The sequence below is a fragment of the Asterias amurensis genome, chromosome 4, assembly GCF_032118995.1.
Source record: "Asterias amurensis chromosome 4, ASM3211899v1".
In the NCBI taxonomy this organism is placed as follows: domain Eukaryota; kingdom Metazoa; phylum Echinodermata; class Asteroidea; order Forcipulatida; family Asteriidae; genus Asterias; species Asterias amurensis.
This window is the reverse complement of record NC_092651.1, coordinates 19,792,071-19,816,203: the sequence shown is the minus strand read 5'-3', so window position 1 is coordinate 19,816,203 and position 24,133 is coordinate 19,792,071. Positions and strand designations below refer to the sequence as shown.

General features: G+C 39.0%; 1 protein-coding gene across 5 annotated transcripts in view; it reads right to left on the bottom strand.

The window, feature by feature from the left end:
- LOC139936139 (gamma-aminobutyric acid type B receptor subunit 2-like) overlaps positions 1–24,133 on the bottom strand; it is a 268,807-nt gene that overhangs the window by 226,228 nt on the left and 18,446 nt on the right. For all 5 annotated transcript variants that reach the window (XM_071930878.1, XM_071930879.1, XM_071930875.1 and 2 more), the window contains exon 3: positions 4,248–4,305. The gene's annotated coding sequence lies outside the window, so the exon portion shown is untranslated. The remainder of the gene's footprint in view (positions 1–4,247; positions 4,306–24,133) is intronic.

Here is a 24,133-nt window from a genome sequence, read left to right as displayed (position 1 = left end):
AATAGAACACAGGATGCCATTATTTTTTCGTACACATTGATTTTCGTGAAACACAAAGAGCGAAGTAATGTTTGAGATTTTCGTCCATATTAAGTTTCCTCTGTTTTCTTCTTGATTTTCTCCGAACCACAAAAAGCATCAATGCATGTGTGTGACTGAATAGCTGATTGGTAAACCTCATGGACTACAGAGATCTGGTGTTCTCTTTGACAGAGTGTTGGTTCATTCCCAGTCATGGAATTTAAAGGCAGTGGACACTATTGCTAATTACTCAAAATAATTCTTAGCATAAAACCTCACTTGTTATAGAGTAATGGGGAGAGGTTGGTAGTATAAAACATTGTGAGAAACGGCTCCCTCTGAATTATGGTAGTTTTCGAGAAAGAAGTAATTTTCCACGAATTTGATTTCGAGACCTCAGATTCAGAACTTGAGGTCTCGAAATCAAGCATTTGAAAGCACACAACTTCGTGTGACAAGGGTGTTTTTTCTTTCAATCTCGCAACTTCGACGACCAATTGAGCTCAAATTTTCACCGGTTTGTTATTTATGCATATGTTGAGATGCACCAAGTGAGAAGACATGTATTTGACAAACCAATAGTGTCCAGTGCCTTCAAAGCAAGACACACAAACCTTGTTCGTCCTTGGGATAGGACGTATAACCATTGGTCCTTGGTGTGTAATTACAGTTATCAATAAAAAAGTTGTGTGCATTTGTTTTTTATAGGAACCAAAACACCAATTGCAAAACCAAAGAAGATTCCATTTACGAATGGGTTTAATATAAATCAGACTTCTGTATATCTGTCATAAAACCAATAGTAACAATGAACACAATGAGCACCCCATCTGTGACTGGAACAAACAGCGTTTCAGCGTTTTAAGCATTACAAGCAATCGCTGGGTACCAATCGCTGGATACCAATCAACAGTTATGTTTCGGTTCTATACGGGATCGGAACCTTTCATCGTAAAAGTACAAAATCGTCCCCAAACCTTTCACTCCCTGGCGCCAAATCGCATTGCTAATCACCACTCGTGATCTGGCTGACCCGATGGTAGAAAACATGCAGTACCCATGGCAACATAACTGATGTAAGCAAATCTGCGAATAGGTTGCCAAGAAGATGCGAATAAAAAGAAATCCTGTGCACTTTAGAGAAACAAAGTGCAAAACCTGATCTAAAAATGTACTCCTGAAGCTTTGCTTTGAGAAGCTTAGTGTATAGGAAATCAACCTCGCAATTATATGGGACACCCACACATCCAGAAGTATCCCATTCCCAACACATCTTTATCATACCTGCGAATCGTTCAATCAATCAAGGAAGCGATTGCTACAGGTGCCTCCAAGTTGAACATCCTCAGACACGAGACTCATTGTGTGCCAGGAGAACCATAGACTTGATTCAAGTCCCGTCCTCTTGTGAGAGGTCCCTAAGCACATCGCGTTCACATAAATCAAACACAGACCTCTATCTCGGGTTCTCCAAGCTTAGCGCCAAAATCTGCGCTAGAAGACTGAGGTTTGCAGGGCACTGCTATCGCTACCCTGAGCTTCCAGCCAGCAAGCTTGTGCTCTGGGAGCCTAAACAAGGCCGAGCCCAAAGAGGTCGAGGCCATCTGACCTATGTCGATCTGCTGAAAAAGGACACTGGATTTGTGACAGCTTGGGAAGTGTCCACGTGCATGGGGGACAGGAAGACCTGGAGAAACCTCAGCCGTGATATCATTGACCGAGGACACCACTCGAAATAGAAGAACCACTATTAGCGAACAAGCCGCCAAAGTGTAGCTATGGCACGCGGGGTTGGGACTTGAGTCAAGTCTAGTGGAACTGCGAATCCGACACTAGCTCGTGAGAAACATTAGACAATATCGATTACCGTGGATGCGACGTTGCTCATCAGGGACGGAATTAATCCAAGCAGGACGGCCTACATGGAATTATGATCAATGAAATATAAGGCTGTGACGGGAAAAACACACTCCATACACATACATTATTGAGGTGTTATTGAAAAAAAAAATTGTGTTCACGCAATACACTCGAAGAAAAGACGTTACTATTGTGATAAGGGGCTTTATCGATAGTGACGTCAGCTATAAAAATGTGTGTTTCTTATAAAATAGTGACAAGAGTACGGTACAATACAGGACAAGTACACTATTCAAACCCTCTCTCGATTAGTGAATACATCAAGAATCCATACTCTTCAACCTTTTAATAAATTGACACAATTTTTTCTAGCGATCAATCAGCCAAGTTGAGAGAAAAAGCTCCAAGCACGACTCGTACGGAACTTTAATAAGAACGAAATGGTCCACATTTTGTGTGTTCGGTACAAATTGAGCACGAGTCCCCGACACCGTATACAGTGGCAGTGCCAACATAAGATAGGAAGGAAATGTTGACCCAAGAACATTGTCAAACGGTCTTGACTTCAGAGGTATAGGACTCTGCGAAACCCTGGGCGATCTTGCGGGAAATTGGTCAGGAAAACCCAATTCGCTCCGCATCACGTCGATGCTCAATCAAAAAATAAAACCTACCACAGATAGCTCGTGGGGTGAATTGCAAATTAGTGAAAGGATCGACTGGGAGCGGGCAAGGAACGGATTGACTTAATCGGGGTAATAATGCTTGTCGATAGCACGGCACCGCTCAGCGCACTGGGGATGGATGCGCCGTTGGGTTACCCCGACATACGCCTGATAGATGGGGTGTAAATCACAGTGTATGAGCTTTTTGAATGACATCGAAATTGGCAAATCTAGATCCTCGATGCAATGAGTATCAGATCATTAGAGAAAAGCTGAGGTTCTGAAACGGCGCATCCTTGCCATAAGCCGTGAATTCAAAGGACGTCTTGCGTACGATGACGTGATCAGTTTGAAAATGAGTTTACTCTAATAACGTTGGACTGTCTCCCTACGGAGTTTCAGCGGAAAGTCGCTAATGACGAGTGCACAACATAGTTTAAACCTGGGAAATCCAGTACAGAACCTGTATCTCTTACTGTGTGCAATGTTACAACCGAGCTGTCAAATTATTGTCTAGCGCATGCTTGCATGAGCCAAGTATATTGCTGTCCCTAAATCATTAAACCATAAATTAGAAATCATACAATAATCATCAATCGTAATTTACAATGCCCTTCAAAATTACGTGAAAACTTCGCTGTCGTAAAATTAGACGCTCTCTCGAACTAAAGAGAGACAGAGAGGGGAACACTTAACTCTAGCTTAGTATTGTTTCTAGGTCACGTTTGACACTCGAACTGAAGTATAGTGTTACTTAACATTATGGATTATACAGATCACTCAATGCACTTTACAATTCAAAAAGGGCTTTAAAACAGAGATACTTTGGGGACAATAAAAAAACAGACCAGTTGACGGTGCAAAATGTTAAACGCCTACATTGTGGGGAAACGCAAAACAAAGCGTGCAAAAATACCTGTCTCATTAGGAACAAACCACGGTTGGTACACAATGCAACGTTATGACGAAATTTCATGACACAATACATTATGCGACCAGAAGAAAAAAGTATTTAAAAAAACAAATACTGATTGAATGTGCTTTTGACTGATAATATACCCAACTCATAATCAATACACTAGAAATTTTGTAATTATTTAAAGCCATTATACACTTTCGGTACAGAAAAAATAATAATTCGCAGATTAAAAAAATAATTTACAGGGTTACAGAAGGTAATAGTGAAAGACTTCTCTTGAAATATTATTCCATGAAATGCTTTACTTTTTGAGAAAACATTAAAACAATATCAATTCTCGATATCGAGAATTACGGATTTATTTTAAACACATGTCATGACACGGCGAAACGTGCGGAAACAAGAGTGAGTTTTCCCGTTGTTTTCTCCCGATTCCGATGACCGATTGAGCCTAAATTTTTACAGGTTTGTTATTTTATATATAAGTTGTGATACACGAAGTGTGGGACTTGGACAATACTGTTTACCGAAAGTGTATAATGGCTTTAAACACATTATGAATGCGTTCAAGCACAATACCAGCTGTGAAAAATGTTCAAATGTGTTTTACTTTTTTAATTCTTATAAAATTACGTATACGCGAAGTTTGTTTCGCTCAAAATAAGAAAAGAAAACAGCAGTAAATCATTGTAATTCCCTCCTTCAAAGACTGCGTTTGCACATTCCAAGTAAAACATTTACAGCAGGGACATCAAACGATATAAATGGAGACAGAAACTCACCTGAACAACAGATGCTCCCTCGCCAACCAAACAGATCAAGTCTTTAATGGTCCGTGTTCTGCTCGACAAAAGAAAGGAAAAACAAAAACAGAGACAACTCTTCAGTTTGAATGTCCGAGGTTGAAGCCGAAGGGATTTTCCACAAATTGATTGAATTGTCGCGAATTGTGGAGACTCATGCTCGCCTGCTCTCCCCGTATACAAACCACCACTTCAAGGCGGGACTGTGTGTCTCAGAGACGGGTGTGTAAGAACAAGCCGCGATTGAAACAAGAGTCATGTGCCCCAGTACGAATGGGAGCGCTTCCACGACACTATACTCTCTTCTTGTTGCCAATTTGTTCTGTTCGTCTTAATATTCTGCGAAAACAGAGAGTTCTCAAGAGGAAGGAAAATTGGGTGAAAAAACAGCGAGAGAGGGAGCGTGCTGCTGCCGTGACAACGAGAAGAGTGTGAGTGTCACAAATCAAGCTACATTTACTTTCTGTGCCTTGTGGCTTTGCATGGCGCTCTGAGCGTACCTCAGTCGTCAGGTTTGCATAAATAATGTCATTTTCTCTCAATTTTATTACAGCATTCTCACAAAAATGGTCAAGCGAACTGGTTTTTCTACTACTGTAAATAACTTATGAGGGGTTCGAGATGGTTGGGAAAAGGACAAAGCACGAAAACACGAGATTCGTTGCGACATGGCGATCTGAGCGCAGTAATAATGATTACAAGTGACATTTATATAACATGTTGTCCCGAAAGCCATACAGAATTGGTAAATAATATTCTTCTGACAGTAATTTATTTGGTTCAATGAGATGTGATGAAAATTTACAAATGACGAAACTATGCGCACCATTTGTCTTGTCATTGCATGACCTTTTGAGCACAGACACCGTGCACTCTTTAAACGCTAGGGTCAATATCGACACGGATTCCAGATTCAAAGGTGTTTAGACCCCACTCTGGGTCAGGTTGACCCGGATTTTGGATCAATTCTGACCCAGGAGTTTTAAAATGTAAAGGGAAAAATAATCGCATTTCCTCAAATTTATCCAAAATCTTGAACAAAACGTTAACTGTTTTGGGGTATTTTTTTCTATGAATAAGTTAATCTGGGATCAAGATCTTATAGGGATGGTTTTTCCAGAAGGGGCGTGAGCATTGAGATGTTGCTTTTATGGGTTCCACCGTAAATAAACGGGCGCCTTTGACAGACATAGACATTCACTTAGAGCACCAAACGAACTTCTTTTGCGGTCAACAAACTTTTTGTTGAAAATACTACACGGGGAAAACTAATATTGTGGAAAGCAGAGAGAACTGTCCTGGAAAGCAAACGAACTGTTTCCTCCCGACTAAATCATGTTGTCGTAGTAATGTTTACTTGACGTTATTAACTTTAACGGGAAATTACCTGAAGTTCGCTGAATTTGGTATCGCGAGTAGTTCAGACAGTTGTCGCATGCTCTGCTCAGCATTGCACATAAAAAAAACAATTGTTATAATAATATTATAACAATAATTGTTCTGTTTTTGTTTTGTATTTAATTAAGTCCCTTTTTCGTGAAAATGTCACGCTAATATATTTAATAATTGTATTTGCTATGTAATAGCAGTATTTAATATGCTTCTTTATTGATGTGGATAAAGTGATTTATAATTGTCGATTGTCAAATAAACGAAAGAAAAAGTAATAATTTTTTTTTTTTAAATGGCTTGTATATCTCCTTGCTGGTTAGCTGATGTTCTTTTGAGGAATAGTTTTGCCCTATATACTACTACCACGTTTAGTATAATCTAGCATTACGAGTATTCAAAAGAACATAATCTACCCAGGAAGTAGATGTTACCGTTAAAGTGATCCTCGCGATGTAATGCCACAAATCCCATATTAATACAGGACATCAACACAAATAAATCAAAAACATAATGAAAACAAAATCTCGATGTGCTTTATAACAACAGACTTGAATTCATCTTCTTAAGTGTAAACAAAATGATCGCGTGGTGTGCAGAAGAGGTTACCAATAGAGAATGCAATGATTGCAGGAAGGACAGATTTTCTTATTAAAGTACGCATACATCGTGTTAAAAAATATAAAGTGACCTTTCCTGCAAAACGGAACAAATTAGCACTAATTAGATTTTTATTAAATAACCTTTGTCGAGCCATATTCACCAATATAAACTGCAATACTTTGTTAACTGGTCTTTGAAAATGGTCTTTGAAAATGTGTCCATGTTGTACAGTTTCACTTGCGTAAATGAAAGCTCTCTCAAAGTGTGACACTATCGATAAAGTATAGTGTTTTGTTCGTGTTTTATTAACAAATATTGTTAAACATTCACCAGAACTCCCCCACGAATAAATCATTCAACTATTATACAGATTCTTAGCCAACGTACCGGTGTGTGTTACCAGAGAGCAAGGATGGTCAAACCTGCGAATGAAGGAAAAGGCAAATTCTTATTTTATTATTTCCATATATTTGTTTATTGATCTCTGTTCTTCTTTTTCTGTTGGTGCTCCTATTGGTGAGTGAGTGTTAGTTTTTCCAAATTAATGTGTTTTTCTGTTTCAACTATTCATTAGATTAAATGAACAAAAAGGCCTTGGGACGAGTGTATAAAATGAGTGTTTGTATTTACTCTCTATTCTAATTTGTATCGCGGCTGAACATGAGCTTAGTGAGTGTCTATAAAGATATAGGTAAAAGAAAAAGGTAATTTAAAAGTGAAGGCAGAATCTATTCATGGAAGCCGCCGTCAAAAATGGGAGCAAATCAAGGTCTTCGGCCGAGCAGGTAGATATGCTAAGGCCGTCTCTAGGGTTGTCGAAGACTATTCATTGATGTTGGTTACCACTGCAGCCAGAGGATACAGTTGACGTGTTGGATATATGTTTCCTTATTGCTTTATAAATTGCAGTATGTCAATGAGAGCAAAGACGGTATCTTTTAAACACTCGAGAAAGTAGAATTCGCTGTATGCAAAATGCTGTTACCAACCAAAATGACTTAATGGTATAAAATCAACTAAACAAAATGTGAATGGCCTGACGTTTCTTAGTGTAAAATGAATTCATGTATTAAGAACGTTTTGCCACGGGAACTGAATAATGTATTTGTTGCTAGTGTAATTATTAAATGGGAAAAAATATGCACGCAAAAAACAAAAAGTTTGTTTACCTACTTGACTTGCCAAAAGAAAATTGATTTTCCGACCCGTTCGTTTTCAATCACAGAGTAATGCATGACATTTACTATATTTTCTCTTCAAAATGACTGCATCGTTTGGTTTTAGATCGAGCAAATTCATTCCCAATTCTCCAGTTGTCAAAGAAAATGGGCCTTTCGGATAATAGTCTATGAATATTTCATTGGAAAAGGTCTGCCGGGAAAATGTAGCTTAGCCTCAAGATCCGTGTGGTTTTTTACATGTATAGAGTGTATAGGGGGCTATATGGCATTTGATAGATCATGGGAGCCGAGAGGACTTTAAACTGCAAGTAATGAGTAATGGCTTTCGCTGCATCAGTCGTTTAGGTCTCCCGGATATGGACTGTGAATCAATTGACTATATTATTACCAACTAGAATTACATTTAAAGCCATTATACACTTTCGGTACAGAAAAAAAAAGTTCACAGATTTAAAAATAATTTACAGGGTTACAGAAGGTAATAGTGAAAGACTGCTCTTGAAATATTATTCCATGAAATGCTTTACTTTTTGAGAAAACATTAAAACAATATCAGTTCTCGATAGCGAGAATTGCGGATTTATTTTAAACACATGCCATGACACGGCGAACGAAACGTGCGGAAACAAGAGTGGGTTTTCCCGTTATTTTCTCCCGACTCCGATGACCGATTGAGCCTAAATTTTCACAGGTTTGTTATTTTATATATAAGTTGTGATACGCGAAGTGTGGGACTTGGACAATACTGTTCACCGAAAGTGTATAATGGCTTTAAATAAGGCTATTCTATACACGTGATAATATTTCATTCAAAATTACTATTTACACTTGGAGTGTGTGAAATCGAGCATCACTGTTGAGAACGTCAGCGGAGTTCTCATTTATTGCATTTCGACCTTCCTTGGAGCACGTTTTCGAGCATTGTGTTTATTGTGTACTGTCAATTAAGTGAGCCAATGAGTCTAAAAAGAACTACATTTGGGGGTTTAAATCCTGCAAGTATAGAACTGTCCATAACTTAATATTGCATTGGGCGACATGTGACTCATTTTCACAGAGTGGGTCACAGATCTGCGAAAGATACAAGCAGAAGTTTGAGATTTAAAACAATTAAACGTAATGCCAGATACAAAGAAAGCATAAAAACGCTGTCTTGTAGCGAAAACAATTTTGGACATTTACCCCTCGTTCGAAATGGATACCGAAATGATACTAATCTCGTTATGTCGAAGTTGTTGACCACATTTTTTGTATACATTTCCTCTTACATTATTTGCTTGGTTAGGCCGTGTTCGAATCAATTGCTTCGGCACTCACAGTGTTGTCGTCGCAGCAAGCAACGATTAATTAGCCAAAGTTGCTTGATTTGCAAGAGGATTTACCACTCTTTACGCAAATGAGTGAAAAAGGACTCTTTGAAGAGCCATATTATGATCATGAGGAACAACTCTTTTTCGAGTGGTCTTCCACTATTTTAGATTGAAGTTTGCATCTTTTTGAGTGTTTTTTCACTCTGTCCTGGAATGGAACCCAATTTAAAGAGTGAAATAACCGCCACTCTTTTTGAAGAGCCGTAAGAGGGACAACTCGAAATGTAAAGAGTGGTGTTTTTCATTCTTTTACATTTAGAGAGCACGTTTTCATGGGAAATTATAATTCGGCTGCATAATATGAAGGTCTAGAAATTACAAAGGGCAAGATATGGTCAGAAATCACAAAGGTCAAGAACTCTCAAAGGTGAAGAAATCCAGATATTTATACAAAGGTCAAGAAATCACTATATGCCTTTTACAAAGGTTAATAAATCACGATATAACAAAGTTCAAGAAATCACGATAAGGCCTATTACAAAGGTCGATAAATCACGACATTACAAAGGTCAAAAAATCACAGAGAACTACCTTTAAACGTTTTAAACGAACTAGTGCTTACTATTGGTGTCATAGGAGATAAAAAATTGACATTTGTGGCAACTTCAAGGTTTCAGTCATGAAACACAGATCCGGTAGCATGTTTACGTCATGCTATGGTGAACACATTAGTTCCTCGCTGAGATTTGTGCATTGTATGAATAACAAACGGTGTACTCCTATAGTGGCATAAAAGGGCTAATTGAAGAAAATGTGCCATTTAGTCATACAACACAACCGATGCATGTTAATATTTGCAGGAAGCACATACTAATAATGCCGTTGAGAAGCTCACGGTCAGCAGCATCACTCCCTCCTTGTAGGTCGTGTTCTTGCCCCTACCCTTGCTTCACTGCTCTTGCTTCACTACCCTTGCTTCACTGCCCTTGCTTCACTGCCCTCGTAATAAGGGCCACCGAGTAGTTAGGTCAGCATTGGACGCAGAGGCCACGTCAATAAAGCAGTTCGGAATGCATGGACTTGACCGAGCATCACAACATACACTAATCTGGTTCTGATATTATTGTTTGATCCATATATTTCTGGCAATGACGTGCGCGTATGATTAAGGACACCTCATGATTTCTTCGTTGTGTAAAACAGATTTCATTGGGAGAGGCATGTCACAAGCCTGGAGCTCTACGGTGGACTACCGAGAGTTAGCACCAAGATTGGGGCAAGAAGGCCGAGGTGAGCAGGTCACTGAATTAATGAAAGACTTCTAGACGTTTGCTGGATGTGAATGAATCAGTGGTGTAACCATGGATGAAGGAAAGGTGTAACCAATGAAGACTTGACCCCTCCCCTTCTCATGATCCCCTCGCCCCCCCCCCCCCCCCCCACCACCGTCTCCCCCGTACATGACGTGAAACAAACGAAGGTACATTGTTGCCTAAAGCGATATTAAAGGGATGACTACCTGGTAAACAAACCATTACCAAATACTTCGCTTCCGACTGATGAAACAACAAGTTGGAAATATTTCAGGCTATTCATCTCATTCTACGATTTCGACTCCAGTTAGTTTTACATGTGGGAAAAAATAATCAGCCATATAATAACGAATACATTTGGTACAGCCGCTGGCAGATGATATCTGACCATATTAACCAACATAATTTGAACATCTGAATTCACCAATAGTGCGAAAAATATGGATCAGACATAATGTGGTTGAAGCCAAATCGACTAGTGTAACCCTCTCGAAAAATGTGCATTGCTTTTTGTGACAGTGCGTCAAATTCATAATTCCACAAATAAAACGTGAGTTTCCACAAATAAAACGTGAGTTAATTGATGTAAGCACTGTAGCCCCAGTGGTTTGGATATAAAACACAAGAATTGATAACTACCTGGGGACTCGAGTTGGATTCGAACCCATGACACCGCTTTCCAAATGTGATTTCTAAATCACACACCACCAAATGGTATATACATCTCTCAAAACGTCCGGTCAGAATTGACCCGGATTGGGCCTTACCCATTTCTGGGTCAGGTTGACCCGGAATCATTGTCATACCACTAAAGGGTTGTATGACGCAGAATCCGAGTTATTTTAAACACTTTCCGAGTCAACCTGACCTGGTATGTGTCAGGCCCACAGGAACCTGAAATAAATTCTGTCCCGGGAGTTTTTAGAGTGTATGTAAGGCTAAAATAGTAATGTATTTGTTGATGACTACTTAGAATCATGATTTAATATTGAACCAAGTTTAAGGCGCATAAAATATATCCGAGTTATCTGACTCGCAAAAGGTAATCACCGAGGCTTAAGGTCAAGTGGGTATCCACACGCCATTTTTAAATACAAACATTTTAATTCATTCTGTTGGTTCCTTTGTTTTTTATTATTATCTTATTCTTAACACTATTAGATAGCTCGATAAAGATTGTTTCACCGAGCCGAGGTCAAGTGGTCGTCCAGACGATTTGTGACAACAAGGAGGGTCACCTGATCAGGTTAACCTGTGGAGTACGAAACATCCACTCGACAAAGTCCATTAGACGAAACACGGGTCTCACTTTCAAGGAATGAAGCATCCTGTTGTGTCAACAATATTGCTGGTCCGTCTCGGTCACTTGAAATAAAAGAGTTGACAATCTCCCCAGGGTTGAACAACTTAATGCTTCAAGTGGTTTGAGTTGTAAGTATGGTCTTAAGTAGCAAGGCAAGGTTATATGTAATTCCTGCAATCCGTTATAAGCTGCAGGCAACAATCGTCGGTGGTGTTAATGTTTTGATGTTCGGTTTTTATACTCAAGTAAGTCATATTTTCATTCAGTTATAGTGCCTGTATTATTAAGTATAAAATCAGTCTGATGGGATCATAGAACACATTATGCTTTGTGTGTGTGTGTGGTTGGTTCTTTTGCGAAATATTACCGATCATATTTGTTTCACATTGATGTTTTTAATCAAGTTTTTTCCCTTTAAAATGAAAAGAAATTGCTGTGTCAATTAGAGAAATAAAAGTGAGAGGCAGACGATTGTGGGGTCCATTTGGGGGTTATGGGGCCTTTGATGATTATGCGAGGAAATAATTCAGTACAAAGTCAGAATTTGTGATGAGAAAACTATTTTGGTATTGGGTTATCGCTTGTTTGAATTTTTAAGAAAAAAAATATCATTATGTAGGGTAACAAAAACTTTTCAAAATGTTCAAATTTGCTTACATTGCTTGTTACACTACCTCGGCCTATATGTAATGATTGAGGACACATTTGCAATACACTGCAAACAATTGGGTGTTAAAATTAAAACCATAGGTTTTGTCACATATAATTGTAGATAACCAACAAAAATATCAAAATTTAAATCACAGGGTGTTAAAGCCAATTAATAATCACTTGACATAATCTGCGTGCCAAACTCCATGCTGCTTGGTATCATCAAAGACATAATGCCATCACCTACAAGCAGTACTAGGCTGAGTCTTTAAACATGCCTTAATGTTGAGACATTGATACCTTGAAAGTGCAAAATGCGGCTGTGTTGATCACTGCAGAACCGCTAAATGGCTACCCGTCCAAAAACCTCATGGGCTCATGTGCAAAACATCTCCAGAGAATGTATCAAGTTTTAATTATACTGTATGGTAAAGTTACATTACATTGAGAACCCCATAGAGGATTCTACCACTAGCCACAGCGTGCCACTTATGCGGCAAATAAAAACTATTCCCGAGGCCCCTTAAGGAATCCTTAGTGAGTGCAATCATCGAAGGTGGCGGGTGCATATCAGTTATAGTGGCCGTGGGCCTCCCCTGCCGGACTAAACATGTACCGAACCCCTTCCTCGCTGATAGCAAGACAATCTATTATGCCTTAACACAGGAGACCCTTGAAGCTAAACTTCCCTTGTTGGTATTAGGGCAGGAGATGGGTTAATAGCACCGAGCATCCCACAAGTGTTTTTTTCTTTGACTATACTTGGTCCCTTTGAAGCCTGTAATTGATCTGAACTTTATTCATTGAGTTTTGCATAAAAGATGGTTGATCAATTGTATGCTGACCCAAATATTACGTATTTATAGTGTTTCTACTTGGTTGGATATTCAAACTACGTAAGGTTTGATGATCACGAAAAAGGGGGAAAGGAAACCGGAAGGAAGACGACTAGATCACAGTTTATACGACTAGATCACAGATTATAGAGTTTGCCAATAAGGGAAGGCCCAACTGTCATCAATTTTAAACGAGGTAGACGAACACATCCTCAAGCCCTGACCAAGGTGTTTTCAATGGGTTATCCCAAGCGGTGCTCAAAAGTGTATCATGCCGTGACGAGGAAATGCAAGTGGAGGCGGGCAATATGATGACTCTAGCTGCCAGTTTTGGGGTCAGAACAAAACTTGTCAAAAAAGCGCAAACCAGATATGGTATCGTTCAAATACTAAGCAGTGCAAAAGAGAAATCGACGTTTCATTTGTTGGAAAAAAAAAGTTTGATTTCAATGAGGGATTTTGGGGATTCTAGGTGACTTATTAGGTCAATCCATTATTCTTGGTTATAGTGCGCGTACTCATAACAACATAAAAAATGGAAACTTACCAGGTAAGTCTGCTGCCACCTAGCGTTCTAAAGTCAATAGCGTTCAATAATTACTGGCTATGCGTGTACCCTCTCTGTACCCTCTCTGTTAAATTTGTTCATTAAAACCAAAAAATTAGTTCAATTAACAGACCCTTTTTGGCAGGTTTTGATCTAGTAAAACTGATGACACCCGATTACAGTATAGTGGCTTAATTTGTTTAAAACGAGCATTAGGTTACTAAAAGAACACTATGTCCGCTGGTCGTGAAATTCAAACTCAACAGTGATCATAAGACTGAGCGGGTGCGATTTGTGACAAAAGAGATATAAATGCAGTGGACGATTTGGACAAGGGTGACGTTAACACTTCGAAAAACACACTCCCATCAAATAAACAACATAAACGAAATTCGAAATTCACGCAGTTATACCTCATGCTTTTATATAGAAGAGTTTGCGGTAACACCATGTAATAACAATCTCTAAATGAGTTGGGATGGTTCTGAAAAGAACCGTTAACTCCAACGGTTCTTTTCAGAACCACCCCAACTCATTTAGAGATTGTTATTACATGGTGTTACCGCAAACTCTTCTATATCTTATCTCCACCATGCAAAGTTTCAAATCCTACTCATGCTTTTACCTATAATAACGATTAAATATTCATTACTGGTTGCTTGGATTCGACCATGCGTTGTCGCGGTGAGGTTTACACGTCTTATTTAATAATTCATCGCTTGACAATCTTCACTTGTCTATCTTCTATCTTCAACAAAACTGAATGAAAAACGAACCATCGCTACACAACGTGTACTGTACGTTTTATCCTGCATGAATTTATGCATTAGTTTTAAATTACGATTTTATCAACCAAAAGCTATTTGGTATTTAATCAAAGACTGCTTGATCGTTGTGTTGTAACCGGAAAGTACAACTGATGACACAGTATATGAAAAATAACACCATTACCATAGACCCTTCTATCACAAGCCACACTTCAGCAGCACGCAAGCTGAGGTTCCGCCATAATAAATGAAGTATGCGGTGCGCACAATACGTCCAACATTGAGTTTTGTATCTCGTGTGCTGTAGAAACGTGTAGTGTAAAGTGTACGTGACTTGCGCGTATAGGTGAACAATAAATAGTGACCTCATCAGAAAGCGTGTACGTGCTTGTAATGCATTGCAGCACACACAAGCGCATTTGAAACATGCCCACTTTCGCTTCTTACGGCTTCCGAGCTGGAACTCGTCTGTGCTTGATTTAACCGCCCCCCCCAAAAAAAAAAAAAAAACTCTTGTGGCAGAAATTTATAATTAGAATACGTCGAGTATTTGGAGAACCTACGTAAAAACTAAGTCCAACATAGCGTCATCGACCGCAATTATTTGATGATAAACAATGGAAAATGCACGCGTGTATACGCGCTCAGCACAACTGACTCTCAGCCAATGATGGTGTACGTTCCATCAAAGATGGTGGTCAATTACGTCATGTGTAATCCATCAATTGTTTTAAACTTTTTTTTTGCATGAATCCTCATACAAAAACTACATGCAATTCATACGATCGTCTGGTCCCCGTTGAAGCCGAGTTTGTGAGAAATGGGTGTGGCTAACAGTGGAATTACGTCACACTTGCACAGGATAAGCCTATCATGTGATAATTTGTTCACCTTTCTTTGATAGTGTCGCACCTTAGACCTACATCTTACTAATTATGTCTTTTGTGGCATTTATAAACATTATAACAGCTGCTATACATAACTCGAGATTGTAGTTCTAGTGCAAGTTCAATACAGTGGTGAACTTTATATAGCAGAGTGAAGTATTTTCGGTAAATCTAACAAAACTACTTATGATTCTTCACTCCGTGCAGCTCGAGCTTCGACCATTACTCACCCAATGACACGTTTGAGAACACTTAAATAAACAGAAACTGTGTGTAGAGGTTTTATAGGAGGTTTTTAAAGATTGGGTACGACAGCGAGGACATTGCTTCATATTGAACGTTGTATCAATCAGCCTGTTCTAAAGCTTCAAGTTCAAATCCAGATGATGGCATGAGACGTGTACAGTTTACCAACGTAAGGTCAATATGGGTTTTTTTGTACACATATTCAGCAGGTGCGAGAGGAAATTGAAAATGGCCTCCATTATCTACTCTGGCTGGGAAAGAAGACGATTCATAAGAGATAGTAAAATGCAATTTTCTTGAAGCCATGGTTACAAGATGTCAAAATGTCTTGATGGCAAAATTACGTTCTGAAAGTACACGGCACACATTCTAATCACATGCTCGTCATCATCAGTCAGACATGGTTTTTTTCTGTTCATGCAAACTTCTTTGTTACCAAACTGATGCTATAGGAAGACAACAATCGTTTTAAAAATCAAATGGCAACGGAAATTTTAGTTAATTTAGTGCTTTTGAAACTAGGTTATTTTGTGTGGGAGGGTACGGACAGAACCTTGTTAGTCTTTGACAGATTGAAACAATGGACCCCAAAAAATAATTAACTGTTCAATTTGGACCCCACAAGGAAATACTTTAGAAAAGGGCATAGTGACACAACAATAGCAGGACCCCACACACTTGATCCATAAAAGCATTACATACGAAGTGTGGACCTGGGAAAAAAGAGGTCCACACAAGGCAGGGTTTTGAAACACTGTGGACTGTAGAATACGATTTCGATTTTGTACAGCACAAAGGAATGCCACATAGGGTATGTTACACAAGTAGTGTCAGAATACCCAATATATATTTTACTTCACAATAAAGACTTGATGTGCCTAAAAGATTCATTTCTTGGTTACCATTATGACAAAAATCACTGACTGCGACAGAAAGACTTCATAACAGCAAATGTGACAGAAGATGAATGTTCACGTTTCATTGAATGAACTTGCGTCTTTGCGGGGTTTTTGGTAAGTAAGGAGGGGGGGGGGGTGTCAGCAAGGAAGATCATCCAACAGCATTATGCTTTCTACCACTGGGCTTTACTTGTGAAACACGACCGTGTTATAGGATACCACATCGTGTGATATGAATGGATGCTTCTCGAGGCATGACTCTTCAAGATCAATAAAGTGTTTAGCTGAAGAAATTGAGACACGCAGTATTTCCAGTGCATAGATGAGGATTGCGTTCGCATCCAGTTGATATCAATAGTGCACACTAATCGGGGCTTTTGAAAGCAACACTCTCGAGAAGATTACTGTTGAATGGCAGTTGTATTTTGTTTTATAGTGATTTTATTGTGTATAATGATGTTTATGTTTTTGCTGAAAGTTTCAAACAAGAGTCACCTAAATCAGAATTGTCGAATATCCTCAGATCTAAGCACTAAGCAACTATAGAATAACAATACTCTGTAATTTTAACTTCTTAGTTTAGCTCTTGAATACGGTAAACCTTTCTATATCGTATTTCAACCATGCAAAGTTTCAAATCCTACTGATAAATTACTTCTTTCTCGAAAACGACGTTACGTCAGAGGGAGCCGTTTCTCACAATAATTTATACTATCAACAACTCTCCATTGCTTGTTACGAAGTTAACTTTTATGCCAACACCTATGTTGAGTAATTTCCTACAGTGTCCAGTGTCTTTAAGCAAGGTTAATTTACACACAATCTCTTCGGGCGTACTGTGCAGCACTGATTATCGGAAGAGCCTTCACCTTTTGTTTCCCATAATATTGGCACAACTTCCGACATGTAAAGATTGCATTCCGTGTACGTGTCCGACTGACCAAAAACAAAAAACAGAAACATAAGTAATTTGTCATTTTGATATTATTTCTGTTTTCGATATGGCGAATTGGAACGAGAACTGTGTTTAGTGCGACAGTGTTTCTGCAGATGGCAGTATCCCAGACGGTTATATTACTCAGACCAGTGGCACCATTACAAAAAGGTAAGCTAAATAATTTAGTCTGCCATATTTTATTTTATGAATTGAATTGAAATGCCAAAAAGAGGAAAGTAAATCATTTCTCAAGTATTTTCAATCACGTATCATGCATTCACTTTATAATCTATTTCACCAGCCAAAAGAGTTTAGAATTAAACTTCAACCACTATTAGTTAAAAGGCAATGGTCAAAACCAGTTCTCGAATTTATATCTATAACTTTTGGTTCAAATCCCTGTGGGTTTTTTTCTATTAAGTGGTCTATCCACTGGGAAAGAGTTCCTGATTGTCACTGACGTGTAATCTATTTTCCATATAGGGCCCAAATGATATGCTCAATGGGCTGCCTTCAAAAAATATGGTTTCAATCAGTTGAATAAATAAATATTAGACAAATAAATGCATAATCAAAAAATATGGTTACAATCAGTTGAATAAATAAATATTAGACAAATAAATGCATAATCAAATAAATCAATCAATCAGAATGCACCCTAGTGCTAGTAGGTGACAAAACATATAAAGCCATAAAATGTATACTTTTAGTGCTCAGTATCAAAACCAAATGACCCTCTGATGTGATTAGACTAAAGCTTGATATCGGAATATTATTGAGAAAAAAATAATTAACTAGTTTACGGAAGCCATACTCTGCCTAGTTCAAAACAAATGACCCTACGGGCTGTCCTGTTGAGAATATGTGAATGGCGGATGCTTCATATCGTATTATTATTAAGGAGAAAAATAAACTAGTTTAAGGAGGACATTCATGTTAAAATTTCTTTTATAGGGAGAACCGGAGGTAAGTTGAGTCCGGATGTTTTGAACATTGGTGCTTCATGAGTGCTTAAAGAGTGCTTCGAGAGCACCTCAAACTACGAAGTGTCTAGTTTTGTCAACCGGCCTAACGAACATCCGTTACGAAATCAAAGCTCAGTCTTAGTTTCTTCTTGAATTGTGTCCTCTGGCAGACGCTTCCTATCAATCTGAGAAAAATATACCCAGCTCTAAAAGCATCGGTGACTTAAGGGCGTGGGGCATGAAAGGTCATAATACGATCGAAGAAAACGCGAGAATCGTACGTTGATGTGTTGACTAATTGTATCAAGCCTACTGTCAAGCGTGAGAACGACAGCCTAAAAGCTCATACTACTGCACTTTTTCTCTACTTATCAACCTGTCCGCTGGCAGGTCTGAGCTATTAGGCTTACAATATCACCCTGCCGTCAAATCACCCGTTTCAACCGGTGTCCATCTCTTCCATAGAGGCATGCCCTCGTGCATCTACGCACACGCAATGGCCATTTGACAAATTGAATAGCCTTCGATTTTGTGGACAGTGCCGTCTAAGATGATTAAGTCTTCTTGGACGGTCTTACATTCGAATTTCGTCCAAGCTACTCTGCGAGAGCCTTGAAAATGCCATCGCGGTATCATCCTTGGGTGAGTATGACTTCTTAAGACTTCCGGGTCAAAACTGACCCAGTTCCTGGTCACAGGGGGCCTGACCCATTCATGGGTCAGTGCAGTGTGACCGGGAATCTATCGCAAATAACCCAGACAAAGGGTCAAACTAATGAAGAAACCGAGGTAATATTCCATTTCAAACCACTTTGAAAGTCAGGTGACCAAGGAATGGGTCACGCTTAATAGAACCGGGACCCAGAATCTAGGTCAATTCAGACCGGAAGTTTTCAGAGTGTAAACTTCATTGGTAAAGAATTGCACTTTATACTTTAACCATGGGTTGAATGAGAGCAATTGTCACCCTTTTAATCAAAGAGGAGCGTTTTAGTAAACCACATTCTGCCGCTGTTAAGTAAACAAAATCCCGCAAAACTTCATCAAACTCGGGGAGCTGAAGGTAGGAATTGATATTCCTCTTTAAAAAAAAAGTCTAGATTGTAGGTGAGGGGACATGCACCAGGCAAGGAATTCCAAAAAGATGCAGGGCGTGGAATAAAGCTGGTGGCATGGCTCCTTGTTCTACATCTCAGAAGATCAAGAATATATGGATGAGAAGAAGCAGATAGTTTGCTTTCTGTTCAAAAACTCTTAAGGGTAATGGAACTATTATAGGGCAGACACACTGTGACACACTTGCCATGGAAGTATTTTGTAGAAAAGACAGAGGCTGACTACAGACCTACCGTGGGGAAAATGTTGTAATAATGACACTTCACCAACAAGATTACGCTTCTGAAACTGCCAGCAGAGAAACTTTTTCCAGAACAAATATCAAGCCTCACACCGACATCAAACAGAAACATGTGACACACTTGTTCTCCCTCTTTTACAATTCATTTCAAAAACAAGCTCAAATGCATTTCAATACTTCATTAAAAAAAACTTCTCCTTCAAGGACTTCTAAATACAGGACAATTTGAACGCGAGGACATTCGGGTAATTACAGTCAAAACGTGTTTCACACTCCGAGTGCTGTGTCCCAAAAGGGGTGGATATGAAGCACGACTTATCTAGAGCGATTTTCCCAACTACACGTTTTCTGTCTGCGGCTGCACGCCGCCTTTTTAAACATCAGTTCGGTTTAGCTCTCCTCCAAATGTGTAAACAATGCGAGCATTATTGCGGAAAATAAAGCAGGTGACGTTGAAAACTACTACATTTTTGTATTGTTTATTTGTAGTTTTTAGTTCTAAGTGGCAGCATTCAAATGATATACATGTGGCAGGTCGAATGAACCCATGTGTACAGACAACTCCCGGAAATTTTGGGGTGATTTCTTTCTTATTTTTGTCCTACCAAGTGTTTATACATCAATCCTCCATTGCCCAGCTTTGAATGACCAAATTTAAAGTTAAAATGTATCAAGTTTTCTCAAACATCATCAGCTTCAAATCTTCATTGATTTAAACTTAAAGTGTATGTATCTGTTATCAGTCTTTATGTGTGATATCCGATATAAATAATATTCTGTGTTGGAGGTTTTTTAGGGAGCATTCTGCTGCATAGTTGGAAAACGTAGATGCATGCACCACTTGGCATACATCACACTCGAGCTTTTTATGTTTTGTTGGCTCAGGTAAAAATTGGATGAAACCTTTTGAAAGGTTTGCTGAGATTCGTTGCTTTGCTTTGAAAAATGGTACAAAAAAGCAGGTATACTTGTTAAATGTGGTCCTGAAATACGACGACACGGGAGTTCAATTCCTGAATAAAAATGCCTGAATAAAAATGCCCGAGGACATTCAAACTATTAAACTTATATCAGAATATCACCGTACTATTTTGGACTCCTCCCTCGCTCCCGTATCTATTTCCATTGTTTATTTTTTTAACATTCTCCATTCTTAAAACCTGGCGTCGACAAAAACAGTTTTCCTCCGAGGAAAAAATGCATTTGTTTACGACGTCTTTCAGTTGTGTGTGCCTTAATAGAATCCAACTTGCCCCTATCTCAAATTAAATGTGGTTGGTACCAAAGTTGAACCTGATCCACATCGTGCTTTTGGCTTATTGTTGCCCTTTTGTGGTGATTTTGAGGGCTTATTCCGCACGGACCCGAAAGTGATACCCTGAGGCTTCGAGAATGATATGGTTCCAATCAGTTTCAGGGTGTCTCATATACCCAACTCTCTAACCTTAAGTTAAGAATGTTTACGACCAATGATTCGGATGAACAATGACCTACACCTGAATTATATTTTTCTAAACAGTTACTTAAGAAAATATAACTAATAGCTTTATTCCTTACGATGTTTGTTTTTTGAGATGATCTCGGGCAAAATTTCGTTGTTGGCAGTGCACGGACTACACTACAGGGTAAACAGTCATTTTGAGCTGCTTGATTAATACTGTTGTTAAAGGCATTTGACACCTTTGGAAATTTTCAAAGACCAGTCTTCTCACATGGTGTATCTCAACATACGCACAAAATAAGAAACCTGTGAAAATTTGAACTAAGTTGGTTGTCGATTATAATAATAAAAGAAAACACCCGTCGCACAAGTTGTGTGCTTTCAGTGCTTGAATTTGAGACCTCAGCTGATGAGGTCTCGAATTCGATTCTAATATTTTAAGTGAGAAATTACTTCTTCTCAAAAAAGGGAGCTGTTTATCACATTGTTTTATACTATCAATAGCTCTCCATTGCTCGTTAGTTTTTATACTAACAATTATTTTGAGTAATTACCAATAGTGTCCAGTATATTTTTAACTAAGAAAACGAAGTCAGTTTATCAGGTACATTATTTCTTCAATCAGAGGAAAATGTTTCAGAACTAAGCAAATCATTGGTTAAGCCTTAACTGCAAGGTTCAATGTTCCAGTCAGTTGCCGGCCGCCAGTCATTGAAACCGAATCGGGACGCGGGAGAGGGAATACAAACGTCTGAGATATCCCTGTACAACATCGTTAAGAATAAAGTAGAATTTGGACCACAAACAGAACCTTTACCAAATTGTTAATAAGTGTAATTGTATTGTGCATTGTACTTGAAATCATTGTTAGAACATTATTGTTCCTTGTTTGTTTTGTTAGTTTGTGTGTTGGGATGTCTGTTTGTTTGTTTGTTCGTTTGTTTGCTTGCTCGCTTGTTTGTTCAAAAATTGCAAGGCCTTCAAACAGGCGACTCGATGGATGTGGTAAACGAGTTTTCCAGTTGCGTTGATGCGCCTGAAACGCGCCGTAAGCGTAGTACGTTCGAGTCATAGATATAGAATTAAATAACTAGATCGGCCGCGCGTACATACGCGCCATTGCCTGTGTAGAAAATACAATTGTTCGCCATGGACGCGGTAAAAATTTCACGTTCGAAAGGCGACGCGCAAAAAATGAACACAGGAGATAGGCCTTTGACGCGCTAAATGTCACGTGCTGACGGCAAAAAGTCACGTGCTGACGGCAACGCAGAGAAAATGTACACGGGAGATGGGCAATGGCAGCCCCCATGCCAGAACCCGCGTATGTACGCGAGGCCGATCTAGTGATTCTATTCTATATCTATGGTTCGAGTACGTTTGGTATCCGCAAACATGCGCGCCCGCGGACTGTCTGTATACGAATCCAAGATGTTTGTGACGTAACAGGGACAAAATTGAAAACTAGGCCTACGTGTTGTGAACAACAATGAGGATAAACATCAAACACAAGAAAAATCAACGATAAAGCAGATCACTGAAACCTCAAACGCAAGCATAACGAGGCTTGCAGAAAAACCTCTCCAAGATCCATAAAAGTCAAGATGATAGCGCTCAACTACGCAAGATCACCCTTGAGACACCCTAATAACTAGAACGTGGACAATATTTGTGAACCAAGATGATGACTCAACAAGTCACCCGTCATCAGCAGAATGTCTGCCCCGTGGCGACAGTGGGGCAGAGGACCCCTCTAGGCGAGCAATGGACTCTAGTGCATGAGTGGTACATGGAGCGCAGAGAACCATTGCAGGTAATTAAAGGCAAATCGGTGGAGATTCAAAGTCAAAAGCTGGAAAAGTGGTTGCAGTTTATTGTTCATCGCTTTTTAAATTACGGGTACATAGATTTACGGACTGGTGGCACCGATTAAAATCCTGAACTCGGCCAAGAACATGGTTTTCAGCCTTCATGGTTGTTGCTGTGCGTTTTTATGTTTGCGTTGCAATCCGTCTATTCGTCGTCGGAGTGTTTTGAGACAACCACGACCCCCATAGTTTGATTCAAGCAGTATTGATCTTGCATCATCTCATGCCTTCACGGAGGCAACCGCGTCCTTGCACTCCCGTCATTGGCTCTCTGTACCCAGTGAATGTTCCTGTATACAAATTATTTTCTTCCCTTAAAGACACTGGACAATATTGGTAATTGTCAAAGACCAGTCTTTTCACTTGGTGTATCTCAACATATGCATAAAATAACAAACCTGTGAAAACTTGAGCTCGATTGGTCGTCGGAGTTTCGAGATAACTATGAACGAAAAAAAAAACCTTGTCACACGAAGTTGTGTGCTTTCAGGTGCTTGATTTCGAGATTTCAATTCTAAACTTGAAGTCTCGAAATCAAATTCGTGAAAAAATCATTCTTTCTCGAAAACTACGTCACTTCAGAGGGAGCTATTTCTCACAATGTTTTATACTATCAAACTCTCCCCATTACTCGTTACTGTGTGAGGTTTTGTGCTAATAATTATTTTGAGTAATTACCAATAGTGTCCCCTGCCTTTAAATTATAGAAGTTTGGCCTTGATAAAAAAATTTTAAAAAAATGCCGTGCCCTTTAGGAACGAAGTATTAGACACGCAGCCTCATTTTGCTCAGCCGAGGTCAGAGCAAAAAACGAGCACCCTTCTTAATGTCTTCTTTCATTTGAATTATCAGATCTACCATCTCATTCAAGGTCTTGTAGTTTGTGATGTTTATTTCGTTGCAACCCTCTTTCCAGATTAGACGCGCAGTGAATTTTGGACACTACGGTAGCAGTGTCCATGCTTTCTCCTAAACTTAGAATAATGTGATATTGTATAACATCTATTATCTTGTTTGTTTGGAAGTTTTTTCCCTTCTTTCTTACATGTCGTTTGTTTGGTGGAAGTTTAATATGGAATGCATGAGATGATGCAAGATCAATAACACTTGAATCAAACTTTGGGGATCGTGGTCGTCTCAAAACACTGCGACGAATAGACGGATTGCAACGCACACTTAACACAACAACAACCATGATGAAGACTCAAAACCATGTTGGCCGAGTTCAGGCTTATAACTGATGCCACCAGTTTATAAGTTGTATAAAAGATACTTTAAGTCAACTTTCCCTTCTCTGCATTATCTGCTTGCAAAACTTATTATACGTTAACAGGTTATTATTATTATTATTTTTTTTTTTTCTTT